This window comes from Hippocampus bargibanti, linkage group LG13, assembly GCF_051943395.1.
Source record: "Hippocampus bargibanti isolate YZ-2025 linkage group LG13, ASM5194339v1, whole genome shotgun sequence".
Taxonomy (NCBI): Eukaryota; Metazoa; Chordata; class Actinopteri; order Syngnathiformes; family Syngnathidae; genus Hippocampus; species Hippocampus bargibanti.
In genome coordinates this window covers 11590722-11606507 of record NC_142746.1, presented here as the reverse complement: position 1 = coordinate 11606507, position 15786 = coordinate 11590722, and positions in this window count along the sequence as shown.

Sequence of the window (15786 nt, the reverse complement as noted above, 5' to 3'; positions counted from 1 at the left end):
AGTGGAGTGAACAACTTGGACCACAAATCATTTGCTGTGTCAAGAAAACCTGAATGATGATAGAAATGGGAACTTGAGTTACATCCACAAAGGCCAACTAATAAGCAACTCCTGCAGGTAACATATATGTCAGGGGTGTCAAACACATTTTTGTCGAGGGCCACACTCATGACAGTTTCCCCTCGGGCAGCCATTAGCACTGTGAATTTTGTAAATCCATATCAATGTTTGACCCCCTCCACAAACATTATTACAGACACAGTGAACATCAAATTGATGTTTTGCTTGCTCAAATATTATTGTGAACTCATTCACTGCCAGACGATGCGCAAAAATGTGACCACTCCAGTGCCAGGGTTTTTGTCATTTTCACTCAAATTGCTGGACCCCCAGAATATTGAGTTTTAGGACTACATAACCATTCAAGGCAGCGTAAGAAACTCTTCTTTAATCAGAAAAAAAATAGTTAATTCCTAAGTTATATGGGTCTTGAGTTATCTGAGCTTGAAATGGAGGTGGCTGTACGAAAGGCAAATTTTGACGCCGTGTGGGGGCGAAAAACACTGTCAGAGGTCTCTACCAGCGCTTTATCCGCCACTACTCCCCTCCCTCAAGAAAACCCAAAATTGAAGAATGGCGCTCCATGTCATGCTTTTCAATTTCCGAATAAATTCGGGGAATGGCAGTGAATGAGTTAATGGATTGGATATGACAATTTGAAATTTTGGTTTAAACTTTCATAAGCGTCGTTGGAGTCAACATGCTTGATTTGCATTCGTGGGCCGCAAATAAATTATGTGAGGAGCCATTTGTGCTCTTGGGCACTGGTGTCAACTTTGACACCAGTGATTTACATCAATGCAGGAGAACAAATGAAATGGAATCAGATGTACAATCCATTTATCAGAATCAGAAAATCTTTATTCGTCCCACAATGGGGAAATTTGCAGTCCACAGCAGCAATTTGAAAGGGGGATAGGGTGAGCGGGGGTGAAAGGATAGAAACAAGATATTCTAAGCATAGTAAAATAAAATGTCAACTGTATACTCATAATTAATCAATGTATTGACGATTGATTGGGATTCAGGCTTCTAATCTCCAAATGAGACAACTGGAATGCCCCGGACACATCTTTCCTGTCTATGTAAGCATATCGCCAGAGAAATGTAAAAGAAACACAGAGAGGCATGGGGTGTTAAAAAATAAGTAAATAAATACAAACTTACAATTGGCAATAAATCCAAATTAGGTACTTAGCTTCATGATGGGGCAATGTGGATATCATTAGAAGAAAGTTCATGGAGGGGCCACAGAGTACACAAATGAAAAGATTTATCAAGGACTATAAATTTACCGTCCATAACCCTGCTGTAATGAGGCTGCTTTGATAACATATTTACACCATCCCTGTCTCACCATTCCTTGCCCACTTTTAGGAGCCTTTGGTGGGCTCAAGAAGGGAAGTGGATGAGAGTGCGGGGGTGGGGATGGGGAGAGTTATTTAGCTGCAGAGATTTAATGCAACTCGCTTTGCTCATCTAATCCTCGTGTCAAGTGCCTGTCAAAAGAAGAGCTTTCACATGAACTTGCAAAAAGCTCCACTTCAATCACACACTCACGTGCATGTACGTACACAGGAGGCACATGAAGGATACTGCATATTTATTGAACTGAGGCCCCGTGCCTGCTCTGCGCGTAAGATGCTGGCCTTCCATGAAGGGCTTTGTTATACAGACGATGGGATAACCTTGCCAAACGGGAGCAAGAGTTCAAATCTATATTCATAATTCGCCCTTTGCTCCGCTGACTCTGGTAGCCAAGAACATTGACTTTCTCTCGTTTTTCATAAGGCATGTCTGTGTCTTTTTTGTTGTGTCACATTATTTGTTTTTGTTTTTTTGTTTTTGACTTGAAGATGGTGACGCGAGAGTGGCTGCCTTTACAGCAGCTCTTGTATTTTGCAGTGAAATGTAAATTTCTCCACTGTGAGAAACTGTGTGTTAAAGTAACTATAAGTGCCTTGCATGCTGGGTCCGAGAGGACAGTAATTTCATCTGTGCTGTATGTCATGCATATTAGCATATTTGACAATAAAGCTGATGTTGATTTTGATATAAAGGCTCATCTGTTGTTCTACCTGAGACACGTTTGTGTTTTCGATATATTTGGCAATAAGGATGATTCTGATTCTAATCTAATCGAATTCCTATTCACCATTATCCCATTTGCCCCAAATGCCTTTCTCTCAAAGGCACAAAAAACAAACATATTTTATCACTTGTGTGCTCCAAATCGACTGAATCAAACACAATTATAATCAATTCAAAATATAAATACAGTATTTTCTATTCTGATAACCATCCAACACTTTGAATTTTATTAATTTAGGGATTTCTTTTTTCATTCAATGTTTCATTCAAAAAAATTGCACCGTTTACTTAACTTGTGATGGAAGTTAACAATTGGATTGGATTGGATTGGATTTGGATTTATTAGTCTCGCAGTGGAGAAATTTACATTTTACAGCAGCAAAGTTATGAAACGAATAAAAGTAGAAAAACAAAATACATGAGCTTTAAATTAAAATGTTAACTCCAATCTCATGCGTAACTAATTACATTCATGAAGAAGTCATCAAGGAAATTATTTTGGAAGACAATATGCTGAACAAAAATACAAATATCATACTTGTTTCAGCTCCCATTGTGGCAAAATTAGTCTTCGTGCACAAAAGGCTAATTGAAAAATGTCAAATCTGTGCTGACGAGCAGTTATCATTGAACAAGAGAATTAATCACAACTCATAGGTGGGGCATGTCAAGATGCTTACGTGTGGTTATGGCTCAGGTGTGCTTTAAGCTGGTCGATCCGAGATGTGAATTTTTCTCTTCTACACCTGCTCAAAAAGCATTTCAGACAATTTGACAATCCACCTATCACAACCGCAGACCAGATGAAAGCATACAAGCCAGTGCATTTTTTATTTTCTTGAAGAATTTAAAAGATCAAACAACTCAAACATGTGATGTGTTTTTTTGTATGTTTTGTTTTTGTTTTGTTGTTTGAGGACATGTGGGTTGGAAAAGGAAAAAGTGGTGTGATTCTGCGACTCAAACAAGCCCCAGGGCTTCTCCAGATGTCTCACCTGAATAAATGAGTCATTTTAATCAATAAGTCATCGGCCCTTTGTGAAGAACGTGAGGCTATGCAACTTTCCGTGACAGTGCTATAAAAACAGGTTCTTGCATGCATGCTAGGGACAACAGATACTGCTTTACAATTAAGTTAAAATTAAATTAAACGTTCATGATGGAAACTCAAATATTCATAAATGTAGCTTGCTGGGAAAAAAAAGCTCCCCAGCTCTTTTTTCCAGATTAACTTCAAATAACAATTATTAGCTGCACATTCATACGTTTGCATGGCAAAGGCATCCGACCTTGCTCAACAAATTAACACCAAAATTCACATTGGCGTGAAAAGAAAGAACATGTCTGACATATGCAGAAGGCAGACAAAAACATACAATAGAAAGAAAAATGAGAAGAAAAAAAACGAAAAAAAATCTGAATTTTCAGTCAGACAGAATACTCAGCATGGAGCTAATCAAATATTTACGTTGGTTCCCTTACAGAATTTGGAAGGAGCGATCCAAATTAACCAACACTCAGAAACATTTGGAAGACAAAGGGCAGGCAAGCAGGAGCAAGAAACTGAATCCATAAACAAAATGACACGATGAAATGCAAGAAAGTCTTTAGTTGTGTTTGGGAATTAGTATAGCAAATTGCCCTAACAGGTTGTCTGTATGTGAACATTGCTCTTAAACTAATCATGGATTAAGTTTAAATATATGAGGTCGGTGTCATGGACAAATATGTACATGGGAAGATATCTTATTAGGTAAATGAGACCCTAGCAAACACAAACTAATAATAATAATAATATTGGACACTCTGACGAAAGCGGAAGTAGTCGCCGAAACATGTCAGGTATTTGAACACCGACAATACACTGTCTGTAAGTAAGGAATCTGCTTAACATTAATAATAATAATAATAATAATAATAATAATAATAATAACAGATCTTGATTCAATATTTTCTTGAATGACATTTCAATGGGAATTAAGTAAAATGTTTCCTTAACAATAATCTGCTCGAGCTGCACCACACATTCACAACATCACAGTTACCAAGGCCTCAAATTATAACGATTCATAGGTCGTGGCCATCAACAATATGTGCGCGTAGGCGCGTATGCATGCGTGTGCGTGTGTGTAAGTGGTCATTCCATTATTTGTTACTTAAAAAAGTCAACTTGGGCCGAAGCGGCGTTCCTGGTGAAATGAGATCTGACGGTTGTCCCGACCGAGCTCTGGTGAGACTTTGCGTTCAGGTCTGTGATTGAGGTGTGACTGACAGCATCTCCTGTGTGAGAATGTTCTCGCAGCATTCAGTAAACCAAAGGAAATGCATGTGTGAATCTTGATTTCCTTTAACACATACAAGGGCATTAAAAAAACACACTATAAAGCAAGGCTTGCTGCAATACAGTAGGGATCTCTCAGTTGATACGTTCTAGCCAAAAAACAAACAAACAAAAAAAGAATAATGTGAAGCAACATTGCTCTGTGTAGTTCGGCCTCAAAAAGCTAGCAGCTGCAAGAGAAGCAATAAGGGGATGGGTTCCCCAAGAACGGCTTTGATAAGGTTGGAAAAGGAAAGGAAAATGATGGCACTTGCACACTACCATCATCGTCCTTCTCAGTCCCCTCTCAAAATGATTGCTCTCTCTCTCTTAAGTCATGAATATTTCATTTTCATATTTCTGCAGAGAAGTGTGCAGTTTGTACTTGCACTCCTCGGCATACTAACTAACGCTGGATCTTTTCAAAGGGGGGTGGGAGAATGGGGTGGTGTGGACTGAAGAGGTTGTGATGAAGGCTGAGGAAGCCTAATCAGCCAAATTTCACTCACCCACTCGGTCAGGAACAGACTTCTGGCAGATTTACTGTCAAGGAAGGTCCGAGACTAAAAATTGGATTGGATTGACCTTAATTAGTCTCAGGGGATAAATTTACATTTCACAGCAGCAAAGTTATGAAAGGAAGATGAAGGGAAAGAAAGAAGTAAAAACAACATACAGGATCTGCTGTAAAGGCAGCCACTCTTGAAGTCAAAATTACAAAAAAACTAAATAACAAATAACGTGACACACCACAAAAGACACAGACAGTCATTCATTCTTAAGCACTTTCTGTACCCTCTTTGTCACATGAAGCAGTCAAATATGAAAGAGGAGAGGATCAAAGCGTCCTTTTCACCAGTGGATCAGGGACGTCATGGTGGAATACGTCCGTCGGTTAGAAGCTAAATGTCAAAAGCATACACGAAGCTATAGCATCCATTGACAAAAAGAGACTGTCTTACATCTCCTGTCCCAAGTAAATCCGCTTGAATTCCAAGCCGTGACAGTTCCACATACACATTGGCCCTCTATGCACATATAAAATTAATTTAAAAAATCCTCTTCTCACCCCCCATGGGTGGTGTCTGTCCCCCATTTTTTTTTAGCTCGGGTCCTCTACCAGAGGCCAGGAAGCTTGAGGGTTCTGCGCAGTATCCGTGCTGTTCCCAGCACTGCACTTTTCTGCACCGAGATATCCGATGTTGTTCCCAGGATCTGTTGCAACCACTCGTCGAGTTTGGGGGTCACTGCCCCGAGTGCTCCGACCACCACAGGCACGACTGTCACCTTTACCTTCCAGGCTCTCTCCAGTTCCTCTCTGAGCCCTTGGTATTTCTCCATTTTCTCATGTTCCTTCTTTCTGATGTTTCCATCACTCGGGACCGCTGCATCCACGACAACGGCTTTCCTTTCCCCTTTATCTATGACCACGATATCTGGTTGGTTGGCCATTACCACCTTGTCAGTCTGTATCTGGAAGTCCCACAGGATCTTTGCTCGGTCATTCTCTACTATCTTGGGAGGTGTTTCCCATTTTGACCTTGGGGTCAAAACAGGGACAGATGTTTCGGTAGACAATGCCAGCCACCTGGTTATGGCGCTCCATGTAGGCTTTCCCTGCCAGCATCTTACACCCTGCAGTTATGTGTTGGATTGTCTCAGGTGCCTCTTTGCACAACCTACACACGTCTTGTCTGGTGTGGTATATCCCTGCCTCTATGGCTCTGGTGTTCAGGGCCTGCTCTTGGGCAGCCAGGATGAGTGCCTCTGTGCTGTCCTTTAGGCCAGCCCTCTCTAGCCACTGATAGGACTTCTTGAGATCAGCCACTTCTGCTATGGTTCGGTGGTACATCCCGTGTAGGGGCTTTTCCTCCCATGATTGTCCCTCTTCCAGCACCTCATCCTCTGCTCCCCATTGTCTGAGACATTCTCTGAGTACATCATCCGTTGGAGCCTTCTCTTTGATGTATTCATGGAGCTTGGATGTTTCATCCTGGACAGTGGCTCTCACACTCACTAGTCCACGGCCGCCTTCCTTACGGCTTGTGTAGAGTCTCAGGGTGCTGGACTTGGGATGGAACCCTCCGTGCATGGTGAGGAGTTTTCGGGTCTTAACATCCGTGGACTGAATCTCTTCCTTTGTCCACCTTATTATTCCTGCAGGGTATCTGATCACTGGCAGGGCATAGCTGTTTATTGCCCGGGTCTTGTTCTTGCCATTTACCTGGCTTCTGAGGACTTGCCTCACCCGCTGGAGGTATTTGGTCGTAGCAGCTTTCCTTGTTGCTAGTTCGAGGTTGCCATTGGCCTGTGGTATACCGAGGTACTTGTAGCTGTTTTCAATGTCTCCTATTGACAGTGCTATAAAAACAGGTTCTTGCATGCATGCTAGGGACAGCAGATACTGCTTTACAATTAAGTTAAAATTAAATTAAACGTTCATGATGGAAACTCAAATATTCATAAATGTAGCTTGCTGGGAAAAAAAGCTCCCCAGCTCTTTTTTCCAGATTAACTTCAAATAACAATTGTTAGCTGCACATTCATACGTTTGCATGGCAAAGGCATCCGACCTTGCTCAACAAATTAACACCAAAATTCACATTGGCGTGAAAAGAAAGAACATGTCTGACATATGCAGAAGGCAGACAAAAACGTACAATAGAAAGAAAAATGAGAAGAAAAAAAATCTGAATTTTCAGTCAGACAGAATACTCAGCATGGAGCTAATCAAATATTTACGTTGGTTCCCTTACAGAATTTGGAAGGAGCGATCCAAATTAACCAACACTCAGAAACATTTGGAAGACAAAGGGCAGGCAAGCAGGAGCAAGAAACTGAATCCATAAACAAAATGACACGATGAAATGCAAGAAAGTCTTTAGTTGTGTTTGGGAATTAGTATAGCAAATTGCCCTAACAGGTTGTCTGTATGTGAACATTGCTCTTAAACTAATCATGGATTAAGTTTAAATTTATGAGGTCGTTGTCATGGACAAATATGTACATGGGAAGATATCTTATTAGGTAAATGAGACCCTAGCAAACACAAACTAATAATAATAATAATATTGGACACTCTGACGAAAGCGGAAGTAGTCGCCGAAACATGTCAGGTATTTGAACACCGACAATACACTGTCTGTAAGTAAGGAATCTGCTTAACATTAATAATAATAATAATAATAATAATAATAATAATAATAACAGATCTTGATTCAATATTTTCTTGAATGACATTTCAATGGGAATTAAGTAAAATGTTTCCTTAACAATAATCTGCTCGAGCTGCACCACACATTCACAACATCACAGTTACCAAGGCCTCAAATTATAACGATTCATAGGTCGTGGCCATCAACAATATGTGCGCGTAGGCGCGTATGCATGCGTGTGCGTGTGTGTAAGTGGTCATTCCATTATTTGTTACTTAAAAAAGTCAACTTGGGCCGAAGCGGCGTTCCTGGTGAAATGAGATCTGACGGTTGTCCCGACCGAGCTCTGGTGAGACTTTGCGTTCAGGTCTGTGATTGAGGTGTGACTGACAGCATCTCCTGTGTGAGAATGTTCTCGCAGCATTCAGTAAACCAAAGGAAATGCATGTGTGAATCTTGATTTCCTTTAACACATACAAGGGCATTAAAAAAACACACTATAAAGCAAGGCTTGCTGCAATACAGTAGGGATCTCTCAGTTGATACGTTCTAGCCAAAAAACAAACAAACAAAAAAAGAATAATGTGAAGCAACATTGCTCTGTGTAGTTCGGCCTCAAAAAGCTAGCAGCTGCAAGAGAAGCAATAAGGGGATGGGTTCCCCAAGAACGGCTTTGATAAGGTTGGAAAAGGAAAGGAAAATGATGGCACTTGCACACTACCATCATCGTCCTTCTCAGTCCCCTCTCAAAATGATTGCTCTCTCTCTCTTAAGTCATGAATATTTCATTTTCATATTTCTGCAGAGAAGTGTGCAGTTTGTACTTGCACTCCTCGGCATACTAACTAACGCTGGATCTTTTCAAAGGGGGGTGGGAGAATGGGGTGGTGTGGACTGAAGAGGTTGTGATGAAGGCTGAGGAAGCCTAATCAGCCAAATTTCACTCACCCACTCGGTCAGGAACAGACTTCTGGCAGATTTACTGTCAAGGAAGGTCCGAGACTAAAAATTGGATTGGATTGACCTTAATTAGTCTCAGGGGATAAATTTACATTTCACAGCAGCAAAGTTATGAAAGGAAGATGAAGGGAAAGAAAGAAGTAAAAACAACATACAGGATCTGCTGTAAAGGCAGCCACTCTTGAAGTCAAAATTACAAAAAAACTAAATAACAAATAACGTGACACACCACAAAAGACACAGACAGTCATTCATTCTTAAGCACTTTCTGTACCCTCTTTGTCACATGAAGCAGTCAAATATGAAAGAGGAGAGGATCAAAGCGTCCTTTTCACCAGTGGATCAGGGACGTCATGGTGGAATACGTCCGTCGGCTAGAAGCTAAATGTCAAAAGCATACACGAAGCTATAGCATCCATTGACAAAAAGAGACTGTCTTACATCTCCTGTCCCAAGTAAATCCGCTTGAATTCCAAGCCGTGACAGTTCCACATACACATTGGCCCTCTATGCACATATAAAATTAATTTAAAAAATCCTCTTCTCACCCCCCATGGGTGGTGTCTGTCCCCCCTTTTTTTTTTTAGCTCGGGTCCTCTACCAGAGGCCAGGAAGCTTGAGGGTTCTGCGCAGTATCCGTGCTGTTCCCAGCACTGCACTTTTCTGCACCGAGATATCCGATGTTGTTCCCAGGATCTGTTGCAACCACTCGTCGAGTTTGGGGGTCACTGCCCCGAGTGCTCCGACCACCACAGGCACGACTGTCACCTTTACCTTCCAGGCTCTCTCCAGTTCCTCTCTGAGCCCTTGGTATTTCTCCATTTTCTCATGTTCCTTCTTTCTGATGTTTCCATCACTCGGGACCGCTGCATCCACGACAACGGCTTTCCTTTCCCCTTTATCTATGACCACGATATCTGGTTGGTTGGCCATTACCACCTTGTCAGTCTGTATCTGGAAGTCCCACAGGATCTTTGCTCGGTCATTCTCTACTATCTTGGGAGGTGTTTCCCATTTTGACCTTGGGGTCAAAACAGGGACAGATGTTTCGGTAGACAATGCCAGCCACCTGGTTATGGCGCTCCATGTAGGCTTTCCCTGCCAGCATCTTACACCCTGCAGTTATGTGTTGGATTGTCTCAGGTGCCTCTTTGCACAACCTACACACGTCTTGTCTGGTGTGGTATATCCCTGCCTCTATGGCTCTGGTGTTCAGGGCCTGCTCTTGGGCAGCCAGGATGAGTGCCTCTGTGCTGTCCTTTAGGCCAGCCCTCTCTAGCCACTGATAGGACTTCTTGAGATCAGCCACTTCTGCTATGGTTCGGTGGTACATCCCGTGTAGGGGCTTTTCCTCCCATGATTGTCCCTCTTCCAGCACCTCATCCTCTGCTCCCCATTGTCTGAGACATTCTCTGAGTACATCATCCGTTGGAGCCTTCTCTTTGATGTATTCATGGAGCTTGGATGTTTCATCCTGGACAGTGGCTCTCACACTCACTAGTCCACGGCCGCCTTCCTTACGGCTTGTGTAGAGTCTCAGGGTGCTGGACTTGGGATGGAACCCTCCGTGCATGGTGAGGAGTTTTCGGGTCTTAACATCCGTGGACTGAATCTCTTCCTTTGTCCACCTTATTATTCCTGCAGGGTATCTGATCACTGGCAGGGCATAGCTGTTTATTGCCCGGGTCTTGTTCTTGCCATTTACCTGGCTTCTGAGGACTTGCCTCACCCGCTGGAGGTATTTGGTCGTAGCAGCTTTCCTTGTTGCTAGTTCGAGGTTGCCATTGGCCTGTGGTATACCGAGGTACTTGTAGCTGTTTTCAATGTCTCCTATCGTTCCTTCAGGGAGTGAGACCCCTTCAGTGTGGACTACCTTGCCCCTCTTAGTCACCATCCGACTACATTTCTCCAGCCCGAATGACATTCCAATATCACTGCTGTAGATCCTGGTTGTGTGGTATCCATAGCCTGTCTTGGCGATTATCTGGCTGAGGGGCTTCAGTCCTATGCAGTGGGGAGAGTGCATCACCTTGGTTTATGCCACATTTGATGGCACTTGCGTTAGTGGCTTGCCATTGGCTTCAAGTGTGGTTTTCCACATCCTCATCGAGTTTGCAACGAAGGCTCTCAGGGTCCTGTTGACCTTATACAACTCCAAGCATTCAGTGATCCATGTGTGTGGCATCGAGTCATATGCTTTCTTGTAATCAATCCAGGCTATGCACAGGTTGGTATGCCGGGACCTGCAGTCTTGTGCGACTGTTCTGTCAACCAGCAGCTGATGTTTGACGTCTAGTGACCTCTAGTATCTCTACTTATGCCTTTCTATGCCTTTCTGTGCTTTGCTCATGTATTGATCCATGTGTCCACTTATCTTAGCCGCAATGATGCCTGACATGAGCTTCCATGTTGTGGAGAGACAGGTTATTGGCCGATAGTTGGAAGGAACTGCACCCTTTGAGGAATCCTTCATGATCAGGATTGTTCGCCCTTCGGTTATCCATCCTGGGTGAGTCCCATCCATCAGCAACTACGACGACTACTACTACTACTACTACTACTACTACTACTACTACTACTACTACACACAGCATTTTACTTGTTTGTATGAGAAATACGTTTTTATGGTTTCACCGTTTCAGTCAAGCTAGAAATGTCATCGGTTTCAATTTTGACCCATAAACTAACTTACAAGCCACTCAGAGGAATATTAAAGGGAGAGTCTGAGGATTGTCAGTTTTCAGGGTAATATTTTTTTTCTCCGCTTTTGTGATTTAATTTCTCCAATTAACTGTAAAAACCTCCTCACCCAGAGTAAAATGTGTATTATTCCATCATCTTACATCATCAAAGTAGCCGGCCAGATAATAAACGTAACATTTCCAAGCACTACAAAGGTTTACACTCTACTTGGTGTCATTCTAGTTTAGTTGTTTAATCTTGAGTAGGACAGAAAAATGCTTGCACTCCAATGTTGTGTGTGTGCGCATGGGTGTCCTGTCGAGGGTGAGGCGAGGAGTGGTGTGCTGCCGAGGCCTAAATCTGTCTTGAACACTTAATTAAACCCAGGGCTCCAGTGGCCCTAACTTATTAAAGACCCACAACACATTAAGTAAAACACCCCCCATCCCTACACACACACTCACATAGACTTCGATTAAGCTCACAACATCCTCTCTTTGAGCAACCGATGATTAAATGCATTTCAATTGTTTACCTTGAGCCGCCGTTGCTGCTTCGTGACCCACTTGTGGAGGGGAATTATTTCCAAGGGGCTTTAACAGGGTTGCTTCTGATTGGGGTTTAAAATAGTGCTGCAGGAATCAATGCATTTTTTAAAAAACACATTATACAAATGGAAAACTTTGGAGCCTTTCGTGAAGAAATATGTTTAGAGATGAGGGTCGACTGTCAAGATAATACCATCAGCACCTTTCATTGTATAAACAGCTTACTTGTCACACTTGAATATTGTAGATTTTTTTTCACTTTCAGACCCTTTTAATGCATGTCATTTATTCTCTGCTTTGCATGGCCGCCATTGTGGGAGGGATTATATCCGTTTGCACATCTTCACCCCTGCCTAAGTTTGCTTTTTTTTTAATTTCAGACTTTTCAGCAAATTTTACAAAGCCGTTGGTAATGTGTTGCGATGAAAAAGTGTCATAGACAAAAGGCTATGTTAGCTCGACTAAAAATCTAAACAACCACAAGGAAACACCTGTTTGCTGTTTTATTTATTTTTTCTTCTAAGTGGTTTTAATAGCTACTACAAAGAGTTTAACAAGTAAGCATTTCAAGGTTCCAGGCGGTCTGCAAAGAAGATTGTCACATGGCGAGTCAAGGTATGCTCAGTTATGTAACTGACTGTTTTACATATAACTACTGTATTTCCTGTAACAATGACTTCACTACCTGTTATGTTAGTTGTAAACTAGTCGGTTCCGTTTTACAGCGACATTCAGTTTACATTGCCGAAATAAGAATGAATAATCAAAGCGGACTTACGTGGGACAGGAGATGTGAGACAATCACTTTTTGTCAATGGATGCTACAGCTTCGTGTTTGCTTTCAATATTTAGCTTGTAGTATATGTGCACATTCCACCATTACATCTATGATCCACCGGTGAAAATGACGCTTTGATACTGTCCTCTTTCATGTATAACTTCTTCATGTAACAGAGGGAATATGAAGTGCATAAGAATGAATGACTATTTGTGTCTTTGTGTTGTCATATTTGTTCTTTAGTTTTTTTTTGTTCTTTTGACTTCAAAATGGCGCCGTGACAGTGGCTGCCTTTCCAGCAGCTCCTGTATTTTGTTTTTCTACTTCTTTCATTCCTTTCATTACTTTGGATATTGGATATTGGATATGCCTTTATTAGTCTCACAGTGGAGAAATTTACATTTCACAGCAGCAAAGTGATGAAAGGAATGAAAGTAGAAAACGAAAACATGAGCTACTGGAAAGGCAGCCACTCTCGCTGCTGTGAAATGTAAATTCTCAACTGAGAGAATTCCGAGGTTTGATTCACAGGTTTGTTTTGGCCAAGCTTTTACGTGACACAACCCTCTGTATTTATCCGGGCTTGGGACCGGCACAAGAATACACTGTCTTATGTACCCTTGTGGCTACAGAACAAGCAACTTTATGAATTTAATAAAGATGAAGATGCTCTGTAAAAGGCTCCCAAATACAAAACGGTCATCGGCACAGCAACATTCAAAAAAGCAAAACTATACTCACCATTTGATGACAATCTTACCCTGCCCGGATGAATTCTCAAATCAGAGACTAATAGGGCAGTCCACAAAATAATATTGTACAAGGCAACAAGAAGCTTAATTTTAGATTCAGATTTGGGTTATTAATATCACTGGATAGCAATGTACTGTATAACATTCTGTACCTTATTCATAAATGTTTTATGGCTTTCCGCAGCAGGACTCGATTTATTGAACTCAAATAAGGACCCCCAGCCCAACAGTGGCTGTGACACCGAATTAGACTCCCTCAATTAAAACCAGAAAAAAAGTTTAGAGTGCCAACGGGGAGGACACCAAAAATATCAATGGATTAGCAATTTAGCTCTTTGTGTGGAGTTGTGTATATTTTTATGTGTCAGCACTGCAGGAGACATTTGCCCTGGGAGGAGGCCGCACAGATTGGTGTGAAGTGAGGCGCCAGCTCGGATCTGCTTAGCATTGCCACGCATGTCACATCATGTCGGATGGCGCCACAGTTACATGGGAAAAAACATCACGGCCATCACGTTGAACAACAACCCCGTGACAAATGCAGACGCCCCCCCCCCCCCCCCTTCTGTCAGCTGGGCCTGAGGAGACCACCCCCACCCTCATCCCATTACCCCCAGCTGTTGCATGCCTACAGATGCACATATATGCACATGATATGTTACGCTGTTTGCACATGTACATTTTCGTGAAAAGTAGCTTCAATGTATATATCTTTACATAATGTCCACATTAAGAAAACACAAATAAATGGACACATGAATAGATAAACAGCCGTTTTATTTTTGTTTTCTATGCTCACTATCATTCATTGACATATCACACAGAATATTACAGGGATAAAAATGAACCAAAAACATTTCACTGTCATCATTCTTTTATGTACGTATTTTGACATTTCGGGAGGATGAGAGGGGGCGTTATTTGTGATTTTTTTGAAACCACATTATTACTGTGCCCCATTAATTCTGTCCTGAGACATTACAGTTTATGAAGTAACATTTTCTGATGCGTTACCAAAGCGGCTTCAACGCCTTGTAAATATTGATAGAATTTACCCACGTACTGAATGTAGCAGTAAAAATAAATGAATTAATAAAAAAATATGACATGGGAAATGATGATGCAATGATGAGAAATCTGCAGCCATTTATTGCAGCTGGAACACTTCACTCTACATGCTGTTGTGGAGATTGAAGTGAAGGTAGTGGGCGATGGAAGCAGAGTAAGATTGAAGAAAACGAAAAGGCTGTCGGACGGGGGGAGGGGCGGGGGGGGGCATTTTGTTGTGATGCTGACTATTCACAAATTGACTGTAAATGTTATAGACTGTGAGAATCTCAAATGAGGAGACGGCCATGCTGCGGTATGGAGGAAAGATTGACAATGGAAAACTACACGGAAAAAAAGTTTGAGGAGAAGCCTATGGCTATTTGTTTGAATGCCCCAAAAGAGGAAGACCCCCAAAAGTGCAAGTTGTTTTAGTTTAGTTTTATTTTGTTATCTAAGTGGTACATTCGTATTAATAATGCATTTGTGGAATACCATCGAATCATTATTATCCATCTCAGCAGGCTGCCATTTTTTGTCAACTAAAATTGATACAACAGCCCCTATGGACTCAGTTTTCAAACATCTTGTGACGGACACCTCGAAAACAGGTGAGCCACGTTGCCACATTCTCTTCAATTAAAAATTGATCTAGCAAGTGGTTGGTTTGCATGAAGACCATTTCACAACATCAGAGCCACAGCACAGATGAAGAAAAGCGTATCCCCAACGTTAAATTTACAAGGAACCCTGGAGATTGAATGAATCTTCATTCCACCCCCGCTAGTTTGGGCTGCAGCGAACCCCCAGACACATTTGGCTTAACTAAAATGCTAAATTCACCCCCAGTGTTCCGCACGGTAATGGTTCGTCACCACTGTCAAGGCTACCTAGAGTCAAGTTAACACCAACGACAGTAAACGGGACGTGATATGATCACTACCCGAGAGGCACACATGTGGTGTTATTAATCTGAAACCAGGATTCAGCATCTGCTTCCACCAGTGGAAGGCAGACTGAATAATTGAACAGAAGATTCATAAAAAGCTCAGCTTGCCAGGGCACTCTAGGGAGGCCAGGATGCTGGGGGGTGGGGGAGGCAGGCGAGGGTGGTGAAAAAGCCAAAATGCCCCATGACGCTATTCTCCAGAAGCTTTGAGAGGAAGCAACAAATTAATCTATATTTTCTATTTCATCACATCCGCTTCATGGCATATGCTGCAAAGCAGCAGGAGGCGTGCGCTGAAGGAAGCCTTTGCTTCCAAATGCTTGATTTTAAAATGTCTTACGGAAATCAATTCAAAAGCTTTTTGTATTTCAATAGTCTGATTTTTTGAAGATGATCGTGACATTTTATTTTCTTCAGTTGTATCAGAAGTGGTGATGCCTTTTC